The sequence below is a fragment of the Ambystoma mexicanum genome, chromosome 6q (genome assembly GCF_040938575.1).
Source record: "Ambystoma mexicanum isolate Mex_15411 chromosome 6q, UKY_AmexF1_1, whole genome shotgun sequence".
Lineage (NCBI taxonomy): Eukaryota > Metazoa > Chordata > Amphibia > Caudata > Ambystomatidae > Ambystoma > Ambystoma mexicanum.
Genome location: NC_090937.1, coordinates 1,190,280,551 through 1,190,306,934, shown reverse-complemented (window position 1 = coordinate 1,190,306,934; position 26,384 = coordinate 1,190,280,551).

Genomic DNA, 26,384 nt, shown 5'->3' with positions numbered 1-26,384 from the left:
TCAGTGTCCAATGGTCTGTGCTGTAAGTAGGGACACTGTTTCCTGTGAAATTATATTGTTACTCAAAAGGCAGATTTGTAAGTGCCTGTAGAGGCATCAAATGCAAGTTATGGCAGTGCAGTCATTGCCTCATATGCCAGTCCTCAGCAATTTATTTAACAAACACAACAACATGCAATAAGCAACAATCATATTTTGATCAGGTGCAGAGGTGCATGCTAGTGTAGCATATCTTCATAAGCAAATTAAAAAGGGGGGTCCTGGGAGTAGTGAGCAAGGGGTCCACGTCTGGATTCCCCTAGTAACTTAGGGTGAGACCCAAAGTTACTTAAATATGCAGATTTAACAAGGGGGGTCCTGGGAGTCTCTCTGCCAGACAGTAGTCCTGGTTACAAGAGACTTACCCAGAGTCTTTAGCTCGCTATCTTTCACAGAGAAGAAATATCCCAAACATATCAGTCTTTGTCCTGCCCAGCGGCAGTCCAGCACCGAAATGCTAGGCAATTCTCCTCTGAACAAGAGTACCAACAGAAACCCCAGACAAGTGTTTCAGTCTGGTTGGACCTCATCAGTAGGGTGGATCTGTGCCTCTCTAAGAATAGTGAGCAAGGGGTCCACGTCTGGATTCCCCTAGTAACTTAGGGTGAGACCCAAAGTTACTTAAATATGCAAATTAAAAAGGGGGGTCCTGGGAGTCTCTCTGCCAGACATTAGTCTGATGAGGTCCAACCATCTTCTCTGTGAAAGATAGTGAGCTAAAGACTCTGGGTAAGTCCCTCGTAACCAGGACTAATGTCTGGCAGAGGGACTCCCAGGACCCCCCTTGTTAAATCTGCATATTTAAGTAACTTTGGGTCTCACCCTAAGTTACTAGGGGAATCCAGACGTGGACCCCTTGCTCACTATTCTTAGAGAGGCACAGATCCACCCTACTGATGAGGTCCAACCAGACCGAAACACGTGTCTGGGGTTTCTGTTGGTACTCTTGTTCAGAGGAGAATTGCCTCGCATTTCGGTGCTGGACTGCCCCAGGGCAGGACAAAGACCGATATGTTTGGGATATTTCTTCTCTGTGAAAGATAGTGAGCTAAAGACTCTGGGTAAGTCCCTCGTAACCAGGACTAATGTCTGGCAGAGGGACTCCCAGGACCCCCCTTGTTAAATCTGCATATCTTCATAAACCAGGTGCACAGGTATGGATCCTGGCCATCATATAGAGGTATTTTTACCTTCCTCTCCTTCCCCCAGAAGCTCACAGTCTCTAGAGCCCTGGTTCTCTCTAGGCTGGACTATTGCAACATCCTCTATCTAAATCTGGCTGCCTCTACTCTCCGTCCTCTGCAACTTATCCAGAACAGGACTGCGAGAGTTGTCCTAGGTCTCAAGCCCAGGGATCGTATCTCTGCAGGACTGAAATCTCTGCACTGGCTCCCAGTAGCTGCTAGGATTAAGTTCAAAACCCTTTGCATTGTCCACATAGCCTTCTGGGGCCTGGGGCTGCAATACCTTCAACTCTCGCTTCCCAAATATCTTCCTTCTCAAGCTCTTCACTCATCCACCTCCAACTCCCTCAGGGTCCGTCGCTTCTCCAAGCATCGAGTTGGTGGTAGATCTCTCTCCTCTGCAGGGTCCTTCCTCTGCAACAGCCTTACTGCCTCCCTGAAACTTGAGGAGAACCATCTCTGGTTCCGGAAGCACCTCAAAACCTGCCTCTTTGCTTCTGCTTTTTCTCCCCCTCTCCCATGCTTAATTCCTGGCTGAAATTGCAATGGGCCCTTGGCCACCCTTTGTGACCTTGGGCCCAGGCCCTGCCATTTGCACACCTGCACTGCCTCCCTGGCAACCCTCACACTTGAGGACTGTATTCTGTATCCTTACAGTCCGCCACCAGCACTTATGTCTGCTCTTACCTTGCACTTTCCCCACTCCCTTTCCCCCCGCACTTTTCCCCTTCCCCTTCCCACGCACCTGCGCGATCTGAATGATACCTGGCCTAGTAGGATCGTTATCTATCTTCCCTCTGTTCCCCCTCCCTTGCCTCGTCACGCCTCAAAACACTTGTGTATAGGCGCGTTATAAATACCATATCATATCATATCATACAGCAAACATGACTTTGCTGCACATGCTACCTCTTTGCTTGTCCTTCCACCCTTGGGCTCTTTACTCTCTCACCGCACCACTGAAACTTATTTGGAGTCCCCCCTCACCACCTTCTCTGTCTCTGTTGATCCACAGACAGCTCTTTTTACACACATTGCTATTTCTGCCCCTACCAGTGTCCTTCTGTCTCGCATTCAGACCAGAATTTCAGTGTGACCCACTTGTTCTTGGGGGAACCCAGTCTCAGCCCATGTGAATGTTTTTATTTTGTTTTATGTTTTTTGGTATATGGGGTTCAGCACAGCAGCCTCTATTCTCTAAATATTGGAATGCTTTTGCAATGTATTTTTCCCAAGTTTCCTGTGCACCATAGTTGGAACCCTCCCTCTCCGACACTTCCTTCAGCTTGTTTTGAATCTCCGGATGGAAGTAGTAATGCCACATAGTGCCTGCAGCATTCAGATGGTCAAGCACAGCAGATGCAGCCTACCGTAGTCGTGCACAGGGATATGAATAAACAAAGAAACATGTGCCAGCACAATATCATATGCCAGATGGAAACATCAAGCTTGCACTATTAAATATACAATAGTAATCATCTTCTGAGTGTACCCAGGTGGCCATTAAGAAGAAAGAAGGGAGGTCCACCTTCATTCAGGTCTTGCAACATGTTTGGCCACTATAATCAGTGAAACAGGAAGTCTATGCTTGGGCATTTTGCATATCTTTGCTGATTTGCTGGCACTGGTCAAATCTATGCGGAGGAGTCTATAGGAGAGACTTGACCACATGTGCCTGCAGATAGAGATGGTGATTTTTATGGCCATTTCTTAATGTGCAGTTGCATTGCTTTTTCAATGTGCAACACTAATTGCACAGCACAATTACCTAAGCCATAACTTGTGCCCATTCAGTGACACATCTGTTAAAAAAAGGCATTCACGGATATGGCTTGATTTGAAATGTATAATTGATAGCATTAATCTCAAAACATACAGTATTTTTGCAGCATTTTGCTTGAAAACACTGCACTTTGATGAATGTGTTTGCTGCAGTTAGTTGGCATACTAAATACTAAAGGTGACTTGTTTTCTAAATCAGTTGTTATCATTGCTTTTATCCTTTATGTAAGTACCTGAAAGTTGAGTTTAACCTTAGTGTGGGAAAATCCAACATATCACCCTGTTGAAAAGGTGCACCATTCTGTATACTGTATACGTCTGTCCCAATTATGCATCATTCTGGAAAAAGCATTTTAATGTTGACTAAGCCCAAACTATGTAGGTCACTTTTAATAAATGCATTATTCATAATTGTTGGGGAGTTGTTTACTGGCTTCCCCCACCTTTTGGCCTGCACCAGCTGACCGAGAGCTGAAATCCATATCAGAACACCACAATAGATATTGTTGTAACTGCTGTATCTGTCATGGACACTGTCCTCTATTATTTAGCAAGCCAACGTGATATTGTGGCTGTGAATGATGCACATACCATGTCACTACATTCCTCTGGAAGAATATTACACAATTAACCAATTTGCTCCCAACTCATATACAAAATCGTGTCTTGGTTTCTTGGGATATCTTCTGTTTTCTCTGCTGTGTTAGCTCAGTTGCTCTTCTCAAGCCTGCACGGTATGCTTCAGATAGTTATCATTATGTATGTATCTGTAATGAACCGCTTCAAGGTGATGCTCTTTCTCTTGATTGCTTTTATGTCATCTATGGCCTCCGCCAGAAGTTGAATTGTTTCAATGTCCATCCTCTCTCCTGTTTCTTGATGTCTTGAGAAAGCTGCCAATGTCTTCTGCCTGTTCACACAGTTTCCTTTAGAACAAACAACAGTTCCTCTGTGACCGCTGAGCAAAGCATTGCTAATACTGACCATGGTTCTGATTCTAATTGGAGGCGTAGTCTGTTTAAAGGTGTTTTCTCCTGCTTTCATTTGGGTTGTCACAGGGTTGATGTTGGCACGCCATTCTGGGGTTGACCATTGGTGTTTGCCTTGAATCATATTTGGGGATGGAGGACATCACCTTCCTATCAACATAGGATTCCACCAGTAAAACACCAGTAGCAGAGTGAGGGATCATCTGATAGGCTGTCAGAAACGAGCAGAGCCCCTCCTTTAATGTATCACCTTTTGTATGTGCTATTTCAAATGTCCTATCAGCTCTCATGTGAATTGCTCAGTCTCCATAGCACACACGTGGAGTGATTCTTCTGTGTCCCACGCCATAATGGTCCACACATTCCTTGAGTTCTTTGCTCTGAGACTGGACCTATTGTCAGATGGCATCTATGTGGGTAGAAAAATATATATGACACTGTTTGATATATTGTGACCTTGAACAATATGTATAAGAGATTGTTATCAACTTAACAATGTTCACTGTACAATGGCGATACACTGAATGTTCTGCAACCACTTTTTACTAACCCACCACCGTGCAGAGTATACATGCACTTTTATATGTACTTGTGTTGTGCCACGGCACATAAGAATTCCTTCAGAAAAAATGTTTTCTTCTCTTTTCTTTGAAAATAAATGCTGATCGTTGTTTCATGCACACTGTGGTGATTTTTGTCTGTGGCTAACTATCAATACAGTATTTTTCTTGCAAGGTCCTACCGACCACCCATCACGCTACTGGCTAGGGAAGCCTGTTGACTCTACCCCCTCATCATTGTGTATCTATGTGGGTAGGCCATGAGCCTCAAACAGTTCTTCAAACACACGTATGACTACATCAGGTACAATTGATGACATATATCACACTTCCAAGTATCTTGAGAATTTGTCAATGACAACCATCAAAATCGTGTGTTGTAGCACCGTTCCAAACTCAATGCTAATGACCTCATGTATTAGGCTTTTTCTAGGGTACAATAATGTATTTAGGTCAGCTGCATGGGTATATAAGAATATCTGGATAATTAGAATTGTGCACAGCATACGTGTGATACCTGCTATGTATACCCTCATGTATAGATTGGCATGAGCAAATTTAGAACAGTAGAGTTTACAGACTCAAGTAGCTATGCATTTAAAGGTATATATTTGTGCACATATGCACACATAATACACCTTTCTAAATCACTTAGTAAAAGCTTGCTTATTGAAAATATTAGTTAGCTACATACAAGGCCAACGATTCAAATAAAAGGACATCATTTAACTTTTACCAATCGAAAGGCCCAAAAGGTTATTTTGCAATTTTCAGATGCACAGTTAGAAAAAATTGACTTCTCTAATCTCATGAAGCAATTAGGCCAAGCAGATGGAACATAGAGCAGATGGAACATAGACGAGGATCTAGTTAGCTAGGGAAGGATCAAGACCCAACTATATAAGAACCTTTTTAACAAATAAGAAAACCAACAGGATACAAGATACTGAAACAAAGTAAGTGTCCGGTAAGGTAATGTAAGTCTCAGCAAATCGCACTTGAGATTACATTTAATATATGCTAATATAAGACTAAGCAATTCACACTTGAGATCAATTAGCTTCATAAAAAGTTATAAAAGTGGGCAAACGATTAGCCTGATATGGCAGCCTCAGAGCCGTATGCTGTCCTTTTTCTGACAAGAATTCTATAAAGTATTTTACTTGGAAGGAATTCTGCCGAAAAACTTATTGGAAAGAATAGGGGGGTTAGAGGGTAAAGGTGGTGGGATGGGGTTGGGAACCGGTGATTATTGCAGGGAAAGGGTGTGCTTGGGGGGATCCCCCCAAATAAAATAAAAAATCGTTGATTTTTGTCAGCAGAATTCCCATGAAGCAAATGACTTCAAGGGGATGCCTGTCGGCAAGGTGGCATAGAACCTCCCCAGAGCAACTGAAGAAGCATAGCTAGGTACCATACCACAGTTATACAGACAGCGCAGAGAAAGAAGCTCTGAAGGTCTGAAGATGGGAGAAGAATAGCTGAAATACCCATGTCAGCTGTGTACAACTGAAGACACCGGGATGACCATACATAGGGCCTCATCACGAGTTTGGCTGTAACCCTTAAATCCGGCGGAAGCGCTATTACCGTCGGATTTAAGGTCCGCCAAATCAGGGCTTCGGCGGATTTCTCCCCAGCTCCGAGCTGGGGGGAAATCCGCCAAAAATGTGCGCTCATACCGCCGGCGGGAAATCTGCCGGCGGTATGAGCGTGAAAATTCCTCATTGAGCCCAATGGGGAATGGGGCATTCCCGAATGGGCTCAGTGGGGAATGGGGACTTCCATTACCGCCAAACCCTTGATCCGGCGCTAATAGCGCCAGGGGTTTGGCAGTAGGGCAGATAGCGTCAGCTCTATTATCGCCGCCATTACCGCCCAACTCGTGATGAGGCCCATAGTCATAATAATCAAAACAAGTCAAAATAGAAACTAATTTGTTAGAATTATTTTTTTTCGAAACACACATGCTATTCATATAAATTAATAATTAACTTTATTCAATGAGATACAAGGACAATATTCAGGGAAGCATTTTAAGAATTCCTAGTGAAATATAAGGAAGCCTTTCAGGAACACTATGTTTCATGACGCAGCACACCAAGCGCAAAGACTGAAGAAGCCATATAAGCACGTGAGTTTGAAGTCGTAAAACTTACATTATAGGCGCACAAAGAGAAGCCCACATTTCATTTTTATTGAGGAAGTACACTAAGCAGGATTGAGGATAGATATATCTGTTCAGTAGTTATCTGCAGCACTACATTTTTAAGTATATCATATGCAAACAGAGATATTTTTAGAGATTAAGACACAATTGCAACCATTGTATTTTATTCTATTTTGAAGAATAGATTCATGAATGTTGTATATCTCTTCCTGGAAGGTGCATCAGTCGAAGATGTGTTTTGTTTTAATTGAGATGGAATGCCTGGTGACCATGCAAATGGCAGTGGTGCATGGTATAAATCAACATAACATGGTTAAAAGTATGTGGCACGTGTTTATTTTGTGATACATGCCCTTTAAATATACCAGATTGAAATTCTTGTATATCATTCGAAATGAAAACAAGTGTCTGATCTAAAATGGATATAGTTGTTTTCAATGACGAATGGTCCAGGGTGCTGAAATATCCAAAGAAGGTATCAAGGAACGAACGGTTCAGACAAGCACAACTATACGTCACGCATAGGGCATACCTCACGCCTAAGAGAATGAACACAATGATGCCGGGAGGCCCCCGCACATGCCCCCGTTGTCCAGTAGAACAAGCAGACATGATGCACATGTTCTGGACCTGCTCAGTGATAGGGGTCTTTTGGGCCGAAATTAGACAGAGAGTGGCCAGCAGTGGACTCCCAATACAAGAAGAGAATCCTGAACTGTACTTGCTGGGTCTCTTCCCAAGAGGAGGTAGACACAGGTCGCAACTGGCTAAAATGACAGACCTACTATGCATATTAGCTAAACGGCGGATAGCAATGGCGTGGAACTCAAGGGATGGCCCAAAAATAGATCTATGGTGGGCGGACTTTAAGAAATGGTCAATGACAGAGACAGCAGTGTGGATAAAGGCGGCACAGAAAGGAGTGGGGGAAACGGGACAGAGAATGATGGCATGGAACTCTCTGATGCAGAACTTATTTGAACAAAGAGAAGACAGTTAAGAAGAAAACCCAGGAGGGGGGGAGGAACAGTAAAGGACAGTCATTCGATAAGCCCCCAGAACAGGAAAGCGTGAAATGTAAACTCTAAAATGGCCATGAAAAACGAGGCAGTTCAAAAGACCTGATCCTCCACCCACTCTGAGGCGAAAACGTGAAAGGACATCTACGTCCAGTGCCATACAGCCAGTTATGTTGTTGGTTAAATGTTATGTGTTTTGTTTGTTTTCTGTAATGTTATCAAAAATCAATAAAGAGTTATAAAAAAAATAGTTTTTTTCAATGACATGCACTCATGCACTTGTTAAATATCTAGGGACAGGCTACTTCTGCCTAGTGATAGCAGGAACACCTGAGAGAAGCAGGATATAAGATAGACAGAAAGTAGAGACACAACAGGTTCACAGATACATGCCAATCGTTCTATGTTTTATTTACAGCTGTATAAAGGTACACTTACATTTATACTGAATAGCCTTTTCTCGGAGAACAGCTCCCAGATAAGTCAGACAGATTAAGTGAGAAATAGGAAGCACTTTGGGTATTTGAAAAAGGATTTTGTAATATTTGCTTTGAAGTAAAGCTACTGTCTTTCAGGGCAAGAAGTCAATGTCAGCAAAAGTGGAATTCACAGCAGACACACCATTTCGGTATTCACTGTTGGTGTTTGTGTTTGCCTTGGATCATGGGATGGTGGCCATCACTTTCCTATCAACACATGATGCCACCAGTGAAACCCCTCTAGCAGAGTGAGGGGTTGTCTGATCGACCATCAGAAAGGAGCAAAGGGCCTCCTTCACTGAATCACCTTTTCTGTGAGCTGTTTGAAATCTCGTATTCAATGTTCACATGAATTGCTCAGTCTCCATAGCACGTTGCCAACATGGAGTGATTCAGTTTAGATGGCATAGTGGTCCACAAATTCTTTGAATTCTTTGCTCTGAAACAAGGACCAATTGTCAGACGACATTGATGTAGGTAGGTCATGTGCCCCAAACAATTCTTCCAACACAGGTATAACTACATCAGGTGCAGTTCATGGGATGGATCTACAACGCGGCTCATTACATGATGGCTGATAACATCGAAACACAGAAAAATGAAAAAACCCAAACGTTCTAGAATCACACTTTTTCCAGTTCTCCCTTGACAAGCTAGCAAACTTTGCAAAAAAAAAATATGGTAGACACACCCACAGTCCCCAAATCACTTACTTACCTACAACAGCCTTAAACTGCCATGACGTATGAGCTCTTGCAAGAAACGTGCAATGTTGACAGCTCAATAGGACGTGATTTCCTTGCACTGAAATCATGTATTCAACTCTGTGGTTTTTTTGGTGGAGCATCTGCTGTTTTATACAGGGTTTGGTCTTAGTTCAGGCAAGGAGAAGTCCATCGAGATTCAACACATTCAGGTAAGGAGAGGTCAAGCAAGTGCTGCGATGTATTGACTTAGCTAAGAACGCTGTATTATTTATGCTGTTTGGGACAAAAGCAGCCAAACAATGTTTCTGTACGGGCACATTTCACAGTAAAAGGGCGCTGAAAAAATGACATGAATCACACTTCAGGGTTCTTGCAAATTTGTCAAGCACAACCATGAAATGCTTGGACCTTAGTGGCATCCCAGAGTCAAAGCTAATTACCTGCCATAGTGTGGAGGTTCTGGGGAGAGACTCAATTGGTTGTGGTTTCACTGCCATAACTGACGCCTGGCACCATGGGCACCTTGCTAACAGCTTTGTCACTTATTTTTCCAAACCTTTCATTTTCCTTCAAAGAGGCCTTCATTTTATTTAAACGTTGGTGCCCAATGTGGGCCAGGTGTAGCACTTTCAGAATTACTGTTGGTGGGCGTACCAACCTTGGACCTTGCAGCAGCATGTCACCCTCTCCTGTGAATCACTTTGTTCTCACCCGCCATAGATCTTGCAAAAAAGCGTTTGTTTCATTGGTTTGTTCAATGGAACAAAAACCTCCTTCCCTTTGCCTGTGAAACAGGTATCATGCCTTCACATTCAAATCTACCTTGCTAAGCGATCCTCCTTCGACTCCAGCATATCCCAAGCAAATTCAAACATGAAGGAATTATTCTCCACCCTTAAAGAAGTAGAAACCTCCAAGGCACAACCAGATACATGCACCAAAGATAAAAATTGGTGCTCAGAAATCCAAAATGCCCTAGCAAACAAGATCACCACCCTTCAAAACAAAATCTCCCAAGTCACCACTCTTGAAGTAGAAAAAATTATCCTGTCACTAAAACCCTCCAATTGTCAGGGAGACCTGTGCCCGATACAGCTCATTAAAGATGCTGCCCGCGACCTCTCCCCTTTTATCACAAAACTAATCAACGCCTCCTTTTCCACTGGTTCCATCCCCGCCAATTTAAAACAATCCTGGGTACTTCCACTACTAAAAAAAACCACACTCGACCCAGCCACACCTACCAATTACAGACCCATAATGACCGTACCATTCCTTCTAAAAATATTGGATAAGGTTGCATATATACAAATACAGAAGTATTTGGAAGAACATCACTTACTAGGAGCTAGACAATCAGGCTTCCGTCCGCAACATGGGACCGAGACTGCTCTCATTGACCTTAATGCACAGATCGACAAGCTCAGAGACAAGGGTCAAGCCGCCCTACTCCTACTACTAGACCTCTCTGCAGCATTTGACCTTGTCGATCACTCTGTCTTATGCACGATCCTACACACATCAGCTCATTTTTCGGCTGAGGCCATTAGATGGATTAGATCATTCCTCAACGACAGAACCATGAGGGTCTTTTCACCGACAGCTGCAGCGGACCCCATACCCATCACCTGTGGTGTGCCACAGGGCTCTTGTGTCTCCCCCACATTGTACAATATATTTACCAAGCCCCTTTTCGATGATCTGGATCATCTCGGTATCATCTACACGAACTATGAAGACGATACCCAGATCCTCCTTCCGCTTTCAGGAGATTACGGGAAGGATTTGGCCTTGGTGAATAGAGTGTACATCATCATCCAAGCATGGATGGCCACACATTGACTATGCGTGAATGTTGATAAAACAGAACTCATTATCCTAGGTATTACCACCAGTTTAAAAAAAAACTTGACTCTGCCTATTGCTCCTTCATGATCGACGGCAACAGTATCAATGTGGGACATGAGGTTAAAACACTAGGCTTCTACTTGGACGCTACCTTTTCCTTCAACAGACAGGTGAACTCCTTGGCATCTTCCACGGCGTACACGTGCAAACTGATCCGCACAGCTAAACCCTTTCTGTCCAATGCCAGCTGCTTGACCCTCGCTAGATCCCTCATACTGTCCCGCCTGGACTACTGTAACGCTCTCTATCTGGGGTCCTCTAAAGCCATCACTAGCAAACTTCAAACTCTCCAGAATAACACCCTTAGAGCGACACTGGGTATCTCCAGAAGAGAGCACATCTCAGTATACTGCCAACAGAATAACTGGCTCTCTATCAAAGACAAAATTCTCCTAAAAACTGCCTCACTCACTCACAAATCCCTCAACAACGCGGCCCCTATTTATTTGATCAACAGATTTCACAGACAGACTTCCCTGAGACCCACAAGAATAGCCTATAAAGACTGCCTCCCTGTCCCCAACTTCAAACTTTCCACTATAGGGGGTAACAGCTTCCCAGTGAAAGCAGCCAAACTGTGGAACTCACTACCGCCAACTCTTAGAATGGACCTGCCCTACCAGAACTTCCAATCCAAGGTCGTTTTATGGCTGAAAAAGTAGGCCCCAAACACTTCCAGCTGCATAGTCCTTTTTACTATTACCATCTATACTTATTGTATTGCCTATTGCCTGTACGTATTGCTGCCTACCTGTATATATGTTCATATTCTTGCCTATTGCTTGTACGTACTGCTGCCTACCTGTATATATGTTCATGATCGTGATATTACTTCCACTGTGTGCATCTATATATTTTTGTTGTTGTAACTAAGCTTCGCAATCTCATGTAAATGTTGCGCACTGTTACCTGAGGGTATGATCGCGCATTACAAATAATAAAACAAACAAACAAACAAACCAAGGCCATAGAGATGTCTGCCAAAGACAATATTCTCAAGATGACCACATGAGCAAGGATGTACATTTGTTCTTCCACACCTTCATGTGGACCAAACACCTGCGATTATGGAAACGTTGGGTGATGAAACAGGTAGTCAGCGTAATTGTCTCCACCAGAAGAGTACCATAATGCCATTTACAGTTTTGCAGTTGTGACACAATTCCAGATCTGGGTTTATGATCTGTGACAACTGTAACTGGATTTGCAGATGCGTATGAGTGGAAATGGTGACAGCCCCATAGCACACCGGTGCACCCTCCTGACCAGTGAATAGTGCTGCCCCATTTGTGGGAGAGCCACGCTGGCATATGAAATAGGTCACCTTGCTACTAACCCTACAGGGCTTGCATCACCATGATATCTGTGCTTTTAGTGGGCTAAGAAAAGGCCAACTTTGCGTCTCCAATTACAGCATGTTTTTCTTGTCAAATGCTAGCTGTTCTCAATCACCATTGGTCATTGAGCAGTTTTTCTTCGTTAGTCAGTCTAATGGGTGTGTAACAGTGGCCAGATCTGCGATGACACAACCACAAACATTTACCATCTACAGAAAACGAAGTATCTCTAGTGGAGACACGTGAGGGGATGCTGCTGCAATGCTGCCCACCTTCTGGGGGTCAGACAATAAACCAGTTCCTTGAATGACATACCAAGAATAATACACTCTTCTCTGTAAAATTTTGCATTTTTCTGTGCTATATGTAAGACCTTGCTCATTGAGATTACAGAATATAGCAGACAGCCATGGGAGGTGTTCTTTTTCTGATGGCACGCATATTAATTCATATACACTCACAGTTAACATGCCATAGGGACCTGCCAGCATATTGTGGTTTGCCATTATGATAATTGGGAACATTCATGGTGTAGGACGTGTGACTTTTCAGAAGGATAATTTATATTGCTACCATTTTCTTAAAATAGAGGAAAATCCCCAAATGCCTTAGTGCCACTGTTACACAGTGCAAATACAACTTCTACTTCATACTCACCAAATGCAAAATGGACCAGTCCATATGCTTCCATCATGTCACAAATTAACATTGAGCTTGCTAAGCTAGGCAACCATTGGTGTTTCTTCATTCTCTGCAATACCTGAATGCTAAAATATCCTTCATGGGGCAGTGTCTGCGAGGCACCATGCATGAAAATACACACCTTGGCCTTGATTAGCTGCAAGTGAGTAGAGTGGTAACAACACCAGGAGATCAGCAGCACATTGACCAATGCCTCGTTGTCAATCAGGACTGGAACTTGTTTGGGCTACATGATGGCAGCACAGAGTCGCTGCCTCCGGCTGCTCTTCTTTTCCCCACAGATTACTAAAATGACGAACATGTCCTCTTCCTCAGGAGTAGCCACTTCCATAGAGTTTTTTAAAGTGAAGGCAGCAACCTGTTCATTCTTTGGGTAGGTGACGTGTGGCTAGTATTTGCACGCCTTGGCGCCCTGCTCACCCTCGTAAAGTGATTTGGTTTTAAATATCCTACACAATAGTTTATATTCAGGGCAGCAACTCACATGATGCGGGGAGCCTCCACAACCACAACTATCACGCAGGGCTTTGGATGCCAGTTCTGGTGTTTGTGTCATGTTGTGTGATGAGCCTCTCCCGTTTGATCACGCCCTCGACTTTGGCAATCATTGACACCTTTCAGAAGTGACTTCCTGGCTTCCTCCTTGTGATTAGATGAAATGGTAACCAGCTCATGGAACATTCCCACTTGTAAAATCTGGTATAATGAGATGCAAGGTTCCCACACGATTTGGTGCTGTAGCTGGGTTGAGAAGTGCTGCATTAGGTTTGCTTTTTTACATCCTTTTCATCTTGCAGGGTACACTACATGGACAACTGATACAGATCTGGATGAAAGTACTGCTGTCTGGCTTTGCATGATGGAAAGTATTTAAAAACAGCATTTACTAATTGACTCAAGTAGTCTTCTAGGACATGTTTTTCCATGGCGTAGGATGCATCGCCCTCTGATAAAGTCTTCAATATGTTATGGACAGACCGGCGGCGAAAAATAGTAACATTTACCTATTTGACAAATCATTTTTTTATGAGGTACATCCATCTTCTCTATCCATAACTCCCATTTGGGACCTTGGGATGATGGCACTCCACTGACATCAAATTCTGGTAGTGGTAGGTTATCTGGTTATGCCTATTGATGTTGTTTCAGCAGAGGTCTAGCGTCCATGATAACTAGGTGAGCCCCTGTGGTGGAGGACACAACGGGCCTCATTACGACCCAGGCGGTAAGTTACCGCCTGGGTCGTACCTTTACCACCATGGCGTAAACTATGTTTACGCCATGGTGGTTGGCGGACTTACCGCCCCATTCCGAGGTTGGCGGGGCGGTAAGTCCCCAATCCCCATTTACCCTTCCCCATTCCCATTTTTGCCCCATAGGGCATAATGGGAGTGGCTAAGGCGTTAATTACGCCACCGTAAATTACGGTGGCGTAATTAACATCAAGGTCCCTTAGCGCCATGGATTTTAACACCTGCTAAAAGCAGGTGTTAAAACCTCCATGGCGCTAAGGGACCTCGGAATCAGGCGGTAAGGGTCGGCGCTGTTTACGCCGCCGTAAACCCCTTACCGTCTGAGTCGTAATGAGGCCATCCTTGAATTCCTTCCTGCCCATGCAGTGTGAAATATATTGTTCATCAGTGCTGTACTGAGGAGCAGCCACTCCAATGTCCATGAACTTTCGTCTTCACTGGTTTACTGTGTAGGTTTATTAATGTATGTTCTCTTTTTGTTCTGTTACTTTTGTTTGTTTTGGAAATTGTGATAGGCAGGCCACATGAGCACCCATGCAAGCAACTGCACAGAAATGGATTACGTTGTATTCCAGTTGCCAAACATTCAATACAAATATCCTGGCTCCGCACAATATGGCTCCCACAGCTTAGGCTCATCTTTCATCACACCTACATTTCTGCTCTACCATCCACCCAGAAACCATCTGCTGATCAACAGACAGTCCTCTCTCTATCACTCAGTGGAACAGGGTGTACTCTCTAAATTGATCCTGTCTCACTTCCCAAATCTGGAATTGGTTCCCTCCACCATAACCATGGTCGCCTTGCCTTCCACAGGGCACTGAAAATATGACTTATTCAATAAGAACTGGTCCTTTGATTTGATCTGCCTCACATTGAAAACAGCACCACAAGGTCAGCGTGGTGATACACCCTGCATTCTATGGACCTCATTACACGGTTGCCGCCAACCCCGTAACACTGTTTCCGCCGCCTGAGATTCCAATGCCACCGGGACATTACAAGTACCGGCGGCCTGGGATCTCAGGCTTTGGAAATCATAAGTCTCCATTCCCAAGGAGTCCCATGGGACTCTATGGGAGTGGGGAGATGGAAGCACCAACACTGTTGTTTCTAAATGTTCTTTGAGACTTTTGTGCCAGAGGGAAACGTGTGTTTCAATGAAGCAAGCTTGCATTAGCGGTAGCAATAGTATTTAAATTGGTTGTGGAGATGTAGTGTTCTGTTGCTTGATATCTGTTGGGAGGGTTATTATATTGAAGTCTTTGAGTGGCAGATCTGGTATGTGTATAGTATATTTGAGTGCAGAATATTGAGAATATTAGTGGGTTAAGATTAGTGGAGGGTCCCACAGGCAATTTAGAGCATCCATCCGATGTGGTGAGGAGTGTGTACTTTGGGCAAAGTCTTGATAGTAGAGCTCTTTAGGTAAAGTGCTTTTGAACAGAGACTCTGAGGCATTCTATTGTGGGCTGGTATCTCTAGCAGTGGAAAGGGTGGAGCGACTGGTTTTGGATGAGACTGGGTAACATGGTGGGAGGGTAAATTAGAGGGAAAATGATGCAGTGAATACCAAGTAGACAGTGGTTGAGAAGAAATCCTGGTATTTTCATTCTCCAGCTGCTAGGGGGAGACCTTTGGAAGCATCATAAGAGCAACCATATTTTTATACATAAGGATAACTATGTGTATTGGCTATAAGAAGTGACAAGACCCAAAAGGCATCACGGATAGATGTGGAAGGGCCCTTGAACTACTTCAGGTATAGCGTATTTTCTAGAACATAACCAAATGGAGCAGGGATGTTTAAGTAGGAGATGTATCTCCCCAGATAAATGTGAACAAAAACAAGTCTGGTGTGATAAACCATTCCCTGCTTGTTAGTCTACTTTAAAGGAATGACAAAGTACAAAAGGGAACTGTTTCTCTTCTCAACAGCAACCCCAGACAAGTGTTTCGGCCTAGTCGGGACTCATCAGTGAGGTGGAACTGTGCCTCTCTAAGAACAGTGAGCAAGGGGTCCACGTCTGGATTCCGTAGGTAACTTAAAGTTACTTAATATGCAAAATAAGGGGTGTTCCGGGAGTCCCTCTACCAGCACGAACAGAACCCATTGACCTATTCTTGGGTGGATGGCCCCTGTGAGAGTCTCAACCAAGTCCTTAGCTAACTGTCCCTTTCACAGAAGACCACATCACTGATGAGGCCCGACTAGGCCGAAACACGTGTCTGGGGTTGCTGTTAGTACTCTTGTTCAGGACAAAGACTGATAGGCAGGGATATTTCTCCTCTGTGAAAGGGACAGGGAGCTAAACACTTGGTTGAGACTCTCCCAGGGGCCATCCACCCAAGAACAGGTTAATGGCTGTGTTCGTGCTGCTAGAGTGACTCCCAGACCCCCCTTTGTTTTGCATAAGAAAAATAAAGGTCATTTTGTTTTTTTACTCAATTAGGGACAGAAAAATAACTTTTTAAAACATTGCACATTTAAATATAATGGACATGAAATGTGAATTATGATTGATGGTTGTGCTCAAAGCATAAAAGTGGACATTGTGAAAGCAGAATGTAATATGAACAGCCACGTTATATTAGGTTATAAGATTTTATTTAGTTATTCGGTTATAAGGGCAAAGAAAGTGTCAGGGCCCTTAAGGCACTGCAAAGAGACAGAGTATAGAGTTATCCATAGCATAAGACAAAATTGAGCGAAATATGTATGCAGGTATTTTCTCTCCCCACATTAAAGAAAAATATAATGTACTACTTCATGAGAACAGAAATGTGTCTGGTGTGGTAAAAAAAAGATCCCTTTTCATTAGTCTACTTCAAAGGAACTGATATCTTTAAAAGGGGATGGCGTGTTCATTTCAGACAGATGCGGATCACCTTGCATTGCAATGAAAATAAATTAACTCTATTCCTGTTGAAAAACCTAAATTGCAGGGTGCCTTTTATTTGCTTTGACAGTGGGTAGACGACGTGCTCCAATTTACAAATATTACTGAATAATTTAGAGGTTGTTTTCATACAGTAAAACATTTTAGTTTTAAATGCCCCTTGCCTCACATCAGACATCAAGATAGCTCCTTCTCCAGTTATGTTGCCCAAAGTATTCATCAAAACACGAATGGGAGTCGTGATCATGGCAAGCTCTTGTTTAAAGCTCATAGTAATGGCTCAGATTTCCCAGATGCTCATCTAGGAGTTGAAACGCTGTTCAGCCCGGGATCACCAGGAAGTAATAATCTGTTAAATGAATGTCTATCATTAAGTAAAGTTACATTTTCAACGATATTGATTTTTTAATTTGCCTCCGACCAAAGGCCAATCGGTTAGTCATCATTTTGGCCAAGTCATTGCAACTTGTCAATTTTGCATTAGGAGATAAAGTTTGAATGATAAATACAATGATTACCTGACTAACCAAATAAGCAGGGCATACCCGTATTTGGTTTTTGTAAAGCAAGATGACCAGGTGTTTATCACAGGTAACTTCTGGACTGACAACTTTGAAAGGAGAACGTGAAACAGTTACATTTAGGAATTACAATCTTGCAATGTACTTTGAACATGTGTGTCATCATCCACTTTTACCAAATGGTCATATTTCTTTAACCTACTGGCTTTTTCTACAGGTTAAAAGCTGGAGTTTTCAGAGCTATGTTGAGCATAATGAAAATTCCAAAATTCCAAACCCTCCCTAATAAATCGATCCCTCTCGTATGCTTTTGACAAATTGATTAAAGCACCTTGTCACTTTATGGGATATAGAATAACCACCTTATCATACATTGTATACTCCCTACGCTTATATCTGTTCATGAAGAGTCAGTCCATCTGTGCAGATCAATTCTTGTACTGCAACAAAAATTATTACCCATTGGAACTTAGTGAGCTTGGAAAGAGGGTAGAATAATTAAAACCTTGTGAGGGGGGTATTATTTTGCGTTGTGATGTTCCAGAAAACCTGGACTTAAGTTGCACCACAAAAAGATGGCTATGAGTATTATTACATCCCTGAAAATAAAAGCATAGAAAGTCACCATGTGGGGGGTAAGGTTTAGCTAATTATGTTTACATGTCCTTGTACCTATAAACTCAGGGAGTTGTTCTTTCAGAAATTCCATTTTAGAGAGTCCAACTAGCCATTTTCTTTTGAATTCATTCATTTGAATACCACTCAAAGCTTAGCATATGGTTAACTTTCTAAATTAAAGGTAGTTAAAGTACAAGACACTATATTTAGTCGCAATTATGTTAAATATTGACAGTCATTAATTATAGTGGGTGGTGGATTCAATTAAATAATTGGTCATTCAGGATGGGGTTAAGTTACTGAGTATGAGGAAGATTCTATTTGTGATGCCCTGCATACAAACAGGGGACTACATATTATTCTGAGACTGACATTATACTCCCCAGTAGCCCCTATCTTTGAAAAACCCAGAGTTTACAGTGCTATTGATTATTATTTTGGACACATTGAAAAATGTTGTAGTGGATATGGAGTTCATTAAACAAGAAGAGAGTGATGACCATCCTTTAGTCATTTGGTTAACTTGTGGGAAAATAGTGTCCTAAAATATTAAGTTAATATATGGTCCTGGTGATAATTTGTATAGCAGAATGGGGCGTTGGTGGGTTAGTATGGATCAAGATGTGTCCCAATTGAAAAGTATGTCACTCACTCTGATAGAAATTGAAAGGTACTGCGATTTGGATCTGTCCCCTGAGAAAAGGTTGAAGGTATTCACAGTATTAATCAGCAAGGCACTGCTTCTACACATTGCTGATAGTAAACTGAAAATTACTCATTTAAATGGGGATTCTATTAGAATGAAATGACCTTTAAAAGAAACCACTTGGACACTCTGAAATCAACCCGCAGTAACTATATCCTAGGCAGTCAAGCCAGGAAACATGTTGGAGCTATCCATGATAGCAATAGTATTCAAGAGATAATTGAGGGATGAGATAGTACAAGCCACAGGTTGTTCCCATCGTTGCTTCTGCAAACAATGTCAGTGTGTTGTCACAATAAATAAACTGCTGTGGCTCCACCCTAAATAATACTTCTAATAGCTACATGCGTCACCTTAATAGACTAGTTGATTCCACAACACCTCCAAGTGTGTCAGCTCTGTTATATATTAACTAACTAGGTAACTAAAGCCTCCCTGGGTTTGCCCATGATTATGCACCATGTCCAAATACCATTGCTATCCTTCTGCATAAGTATACACTTAGTGCATGGGGCTGAATTTTACAGGATCCATTTATGGCCATAATTGAGATGACACAGGTACCCTACCTCTTGGGAATGTTGGTGATTCTCTGTATAACCTGGAGGCATCCAAGGCCATAATGCCAGATAGCATAACTGGATACTCTAGCTTTAATTATAGATGATAGACTTCTGAATGTGATCAACAAGGTCAGCATGATCTTAATTACTCAATAGTAGTTCCAAAAGTAATTAAGTGGATATAACAGATTTTAACCCTTTATTGCCACAAACAATCCCTACACTTCGGTTTTAACGGCCTGTGTCCTTCATTCAACCCTTCGTGTTCCTCATTCAGCACCACCATTCACTCAACAGTTGTGACTACCTGTTTTGGAGAGTAGAAGTACTCTTGTATTATGATTAGAGTATGGAGAAATCACAGTTAACATTTAACTAGCATCTGATTCAGGATATCCTATAGAGTAAGTTGATGCACATTTCACTTGACTCATCTTCATTAGAGAGGAATTGTGGAATTAAGGTTTGGCTACATGGGTTACTAAACCTATCTCCATCCCGGCAACTGGCAAAGTAATAATAGTGAATAGAGGATATAACATAATGATAGTGTCCAATTGAAGAAATCATCTATTACCCAGAATTTACTGTTTAAATTGGCATAGGGTATGGAGAGGTATTTTCTTTTGGATCAGAAGGCCCTGTAAAAGATGACTCTTTTGGCACTTAATGAATCTCTTGCCTCTGGCCATAAATGAGGTGAAACGGTCTGAGGATAATGATTAGGAGAGCAAATGCTCCTGTGATAATATTACTCTAGAAACAGTGAATCACTTCCTCTTCTCTTTTGGAAATGGGGCTTCAATGCCTTTGTTCTTTATAATAAATTCTGAAATATGGTATACGAAAATGATGAGCAGTTTTTTTGATGTAAGGTCTCTTCCAAATAAACTGTTTACACAAATTAATCTTGATGAGCCCTGGCTAATTGAGCCAGTGGTCTGTTTGGCAGTCTCCAGTCTGCTGTCTGAATCCTGCTGTGAGTGTTTTCCCAGCATGTTCCCGTTACAGCAACACCAGCAGCCTGACAGACCATGCTGAGGACAGGAGAGGAGGAGAGCTGCGAGATTATCTGAAACGTGTTCACGCCCACTGGGAGGTCTATTAAAGGACCGCCAAGCCGCCCTTGCGGAGATGAGCCCTGGCTGGTTTAGCCAGGGGTCTGTTTGTCAGTCTCCAGACTGCAGTCTGCATTCTGCTGTGAGTGTTGCTACCTTGGCAGAGATGAGCCCTGGCTAGTTGAGCCAGGGGTCTGTTTGGCAGTCTCCAGTCTGCAGTCTGCATTCTGCTGTGAGTGTTGCTACCTTGGCAGAGATGAGCCCTGGCTAGTTGAGCCAGGGGTCTGTTTGGCAGTCTCCAGTCTGCAGTCTGCATTCTGCTGTGAGTGTTGCTACCTTGGCAGAGATGAGCCCTGGCTAGTTGAGCCAGGGGTCTGTTTGGCAGTCTCCAGTCTGCAGTCTGCATTCTGCTGTGAGTGTTGCTACCTTGGCAGAGATGTGCCCTGGCTAGTTGAGCCAGGGGTCTGTTTGGCAGTCTCCAGTCTGCAGTCTGCATTCTGCTGTGAGTTTTGCTACCTTGGCAGAGATGAGCCCTGGCTAGTTGAGCCAGGGGTCTGTTTGGCAAACTGTTCAGTGGTGTGGTTGGTGCAGTATGCTTTCTGCTGTGAGTGTTGCTACCTTGGCAGAGATGAGCCCTGGCTAGTTGAGCCAGGGGTCTGTTTGGCAAACTGTTCGGTGGTGTGGATGGTGCAGTATGCTTTCACAACAGATTCTTGTAAGAACCCAGGAGATATACAAATATGCAGCACGCTGCCCGCCAGATCCGGATTAACAACAGGGTTGTGAGTTCCAGCAGCACCGTGCTCACTGATAGCAGGGACAACACTGAAGGCTGGGAAAAGTACAGCTATGCTCCTCATCTAAAACGTGATATACTGTGAGTTGTGGGCGCATTTTTCATTTGCCTGGCTAGGACCCCTGCAGCCCCTGCATCACCGGGTAACACACTGTTTTACGCTGCCCGAGTGCTCACATCAGTTTATGCATTGTGCTGCCAAAGCTGAGTTTCTTGATAGTCCGCCCACCTGAACTTGATTACCTCGAGCTCTGCATCTTTCCATTTCTCACTTTGCTATCCCAAGCTGTTCTTCTGGTCCCTCAAACAGACGACTAACGGGTGCGGTAGCGAGGGCAGGGAGCCGGATTTTGGCAGCCCTGTGTGCCATCAGGCGTACCCCGCTCTGCACGGAACTCAATTGGAACCCAATTGGATTGTTTGCTCCTGAGGCACATTGATGGAATTTGCGACTGGGGTGGTGCACAGCTGAGAAATCTGGTTGGCAATGGATCTCATTAACTCCATTGATCTGAATTATTATATGGAAACATTGTACTTTTGTTTTTTATCACACCTAGCTAGCATGTTTTAAATGTGTTTGTGCTATATTATTATAGATTGGTTTTAACATTGTGGTTTTAGGAAGCAGTTTAAGGAACTGGTTTTAGAGGATCTGGTTTATATTAACTAATATTAACTGATCGAGACACTTATTAAGTGCTGCAGCATTACAGTGTGAGTGTAGTGTGAGCAGCATGCCTCTGGAGTATATGGATTGGCTCTTTCCTGGAGAGGAGGGTTGATTCAAAAGACTATGTTAAAATATGTTATTCCAAACTGTTACAAAATACAAATATGTGCTCGAAATGTGTGACTCCACCACCGAAGTGACAATCTTAATACACTATAATGCCAGACGTACTGACTTGTACAGTCTTCGGCTCCCCATTTGGGGAAGAATTAAAACAAATCATTTACATTCGGGGCAATGAACTAGTCGTAGCCCTCCAGAATCCTTTTAAGTGCAAGGAAAGGTTGGAGAACTCTGAGTGTTGGGTTCCCCAGGATTCTCTTCTGGATGTTTATGTGTGTGCAGTGTGTACATGACTGGGTGAGGGGTGAGTGTTCCTTTTTTGTGCCTAGGGTTCCCCAGGATTCCCTTCTGGATGTTTATGTGTGTGCAGTGTGTACATGACTGGGTGAGGGGTGAGTGTTCCTTTTTTGTGCGAAGGGTTCCCCAGGATTCCCTTCTGGATGTTTATGTGTGTGCAGTGTGTACATGACTGGGTGAGGGGTGAGTGTTCCTTTTTTGTGCCTATTCCTGTGCTCCATTAAGTAAACCTTAGCACTACCTTATCGTATCATCCACTTTATACTTTAAAGTTTGCACTTTAATTGTTGGTATTGGGTGGCAGTAGACGTTACTCTGAGGGTTTTCTGTTTCTTTTGCTGCTCTTGTTGAATGGTAGTGAGAGCAAGGTTGTTATTAAGGCCAAGTTAGGCATTGTTGCACTGAGAATGTTTGCACTTTACTGGTCGTTCTGTAGGGTTCCCATAGGAAGTGTTGGAAGTACTGTATTTCAATTCCCTATGAAAGGTGTGGTTCCTTGGTTCCTAGCTTATCGCTCCACTTTACTAGTGATTCCTCTATCACTTGGGGCCAGAATTATGTCAAAAAGGAAGGCCTCAGCTGAAATCGCCCGTAGTGAGAACTCAAAGAAAAAGTTGTGTGTTATGTTCCACCCAATAAGGGAAGTCAATGTTTTAATTTCAGAAATGGGTGTGTTACTATTTGATATAGAAAAAGACTCTATGCCTGTGTGGAAAGCTAATGATACTTTAAACTGTGTTTTCTCTGTAAGGGATATGGATGCTATTGAACTAGTTGGACTGAATCCCTTTTCTTCTAGCAAGGGTCAACCACAAACAGGGCGACCTACTAAGCCAGTTCCCCTTCTTGGCATATCCCTGGCTAACTTCATGGTTGGAAATAGACTTGATCAGGAGGGGGGACGGAACCATTCACTTCCGGTCGGTAAGGCAAACTCAGACAGTGCAATTTTCCCTTCTGTCATCGAACAGGTAGAGCCAGATAGAAAGGGGAACCAAATAATCTGCTGCCACCCTCCTCCCCGCTGTAGAACCGGAGTGGGTTGAAAGCGATAAAGTAGTTATTTGCCCATCTATTCCAACCCAGAATAGTTTCTCCCCATGGATGATATTTGATGAGAAGCTAGAATTGGTAAATGTACAGAGAGAAACAGGTGACACACATGGGAAAGGGGAGGAAAAAGAAGAGTAAAAGGGTAACCAAAATACTTAAGGATGTTTCCCTTCCAAGGAAAAAGAAACAATTGATTAGGAAGGGTGCCATTAGACCCCAAACTGGAGCACATGAGTCTACCAGGAACTCAAGGGTGGAATCACAGGTCATAGGCAAGAGTTCTAGTATTACCTGACAAGATCCACCTAATGTGGATCTTGTATCAGAAATAACCAAATTGTAAAATATGGTACATGGACTAGTGGCTCTGATGAAACACATAGAGGAAACATTGGATAGTCTCTACAAAAACCCTTTCAAGTGGGGTAATTGTGGAGGAAAAATGCTCAGAGCCTTGGGTCTATCAATGCCAGAAAAGGGCAAAGCCCACCACCGGTTCAGTGGAGCCCCCCTGTTGATCGAGTTTTGGTGACTCATTAAGAGAAACACAACTTGCAAGGAAAAAATGATTAGGCTACCCGAATGAATGAAGTAATTAGGAGGCATATAGAAGACAAACCTCTGGCTTGGAAGGTTGATAGCCGGGGACCACCTCCATATCAAAATTCATATATTCCATGCGATCCTGATGGCTCCCCATGGGGCATGGCGAGGGATAGATTCCGGCTCTTAAGGGGGCCAGTGGGGAAGATGTTTTTGTTGTTTTGCACAATGTCGCAGGGTTGGCAAAGGAAGCATTTGAAGATCAGGATTCCCTAATCAACAAAGTCATCCAGCAGTCTAGACACAGGAAGTGGTGATTGTCTCAGATTAGAGACGATATTGTATTTTGTAGTAGGCATAGATACCCATGGTGCTTTGATGATTTTATCCAAGTATTCCTATTAGAGGCATGGTTGGTCCAGGGACGATTACCTATTGAGGTCAGAACGTTCTCACCACAGGGGATAAACATCTCATTAAGACCTAATGTCCCACACATGAGAGTGAACTTTACTGGTACCAACCAGGAGCCACCAAGGGTATTAGAGTTGCAGGCAGTCCACCGCCACCCAGTAAATCCCGCCCCTAGTGCCCTGCTAAAAGAAAGAGCTCCCAGGGAGCCTAAAACTGGGTGAAGTAGGCACTGACTATCTCCAGCAAAGGAGAGGTGTGAGTGTACCTCGGAACCCAAGGGTAGGATCTTAACCTAGAATATCACTGGGTTGAACAGACACTTGCCAGATAGTGAGTGGCAGCAGTTCTTGGAGGCCTATAATGTAATTTGCCTCCAAGAAACAAACCTGTGTGATCACTGTGCTGCATGCAATTCCGCTGACGAAAATGTTGACTGCAATTACGGCGTGGCGCAGTGATCAGATAGATCACTTCTTCCCGCCTGCCCCGGCCTGCAATCCTGCAATCCTGAAACCCCCCGGTTTACCTTAACTGCACCACACTCCTGTGTGTGCCGCCGGCATCCTTGTACCCCTGCAGTCTCAGCTCCTCCCACTTTCATGGGGCTGTGCTGACGCTGTAGGGTCCTTTGTTTTATCTTATCCCCTGCTTGCCATAACGGTAATAGTGGGACACCCTTGCAACCCCGACCCGTGTTACTGAACCGAAGGAGAGCAGGGGGACACCCCTGCAACCGTTGCACTGCTTGGGCACAGTAATGGGGCTCTGGATTTTTGTACCGCCCTCAGGTGCAATTTTAGTAATATTGCCACAGTCATGGCAACATTATAGTACAATCCCCAAGAAGGGCAATGGAGGATTTATGCCATTTAATATCAATGCCCAAAAATGCCAAGGGGGAGACAGTCAGGGATCCTTCTTGTGTGGGTGGAGGCCTCCCTTAATTGGGAGAGAGAGAATGTAGATACAGGTTGTGTTGACTTGCATCAGCTGGTAATTAAAAGGCCAGGCTGCAATCAGGACATGTGAAAGTATTCTTTCTACAATTGCTCCTTTAACCTCTTGTCCCAAGTCTGAAATAAAAACATGCTCAAAGAGACAAGAAGCCTGGTATTACAGTGAATGTAGAGAGGCCAAGCAAGCCATAGTTCGGTACCTGGATTCACACCTGCTAATTGATAGGCAGCATTTGAAATCTTTGTGAGCAGCCTATAGGGCACTGAGAGGAAAGAAAATGAAGGGATTTCTATCCAACAAATGGGTGGCATTGCTTGAGGCGGCCCAGACATGCTATTCTAGGTTTTATTTGGAGTCTCATCTCAGATAGGGACTTAGGAGGTAATAGATCTCTGCAGGCTTGCATCCCCCCTGCAGTGTGGAGGGAGCACTTAGCAGCTTTGTAAAAGAATGTGAAGCAAATAGACTCAGTGGAAGAATTTAAACCCAGGAGCAATAGGAGTGCAGTAGGGGTGGAGGGAAGTGTTTGCAGTTTTCCCAGAAGGATGTCAAGGATGTCCTAAAAACTGAAAAAGTGGGGAACGGGATGTGGCCAGGTAGGATTCCAGCGGACTTGTTTACAGATGAACCATTAATATGGGTTCCGGTTCTAACATTAGTGTTTAACAACTTTCTAGTGCAGGAATAAGTCCCTGACACATGGAAGATGACATAGATCATCCCCATTTATAAAAAGGGAGGTAAGGAGAGCCCCCTGAATTATCACCCTATCTTCCTTTTGGACATTTCAGGAAGATGTTTGAAAAAACACTTCTGAAAAATGTACAGGAATGGGTCGGTAGGGAATTACTGCATAGACATCTCCTAGCAGGCTTTAGACGAGGCTTGAATAGGGTGGACAAGGGGTTTCATCTCCACCTGCTAGTCCAGAAACACTTGTTCTTATAAAGGTCAAATTATATGCAGTATTTGTTGATTTAAGAACTGCATTTAGTCATGAGGAAGTCACTCTGGGATGTATTAGTGGCCA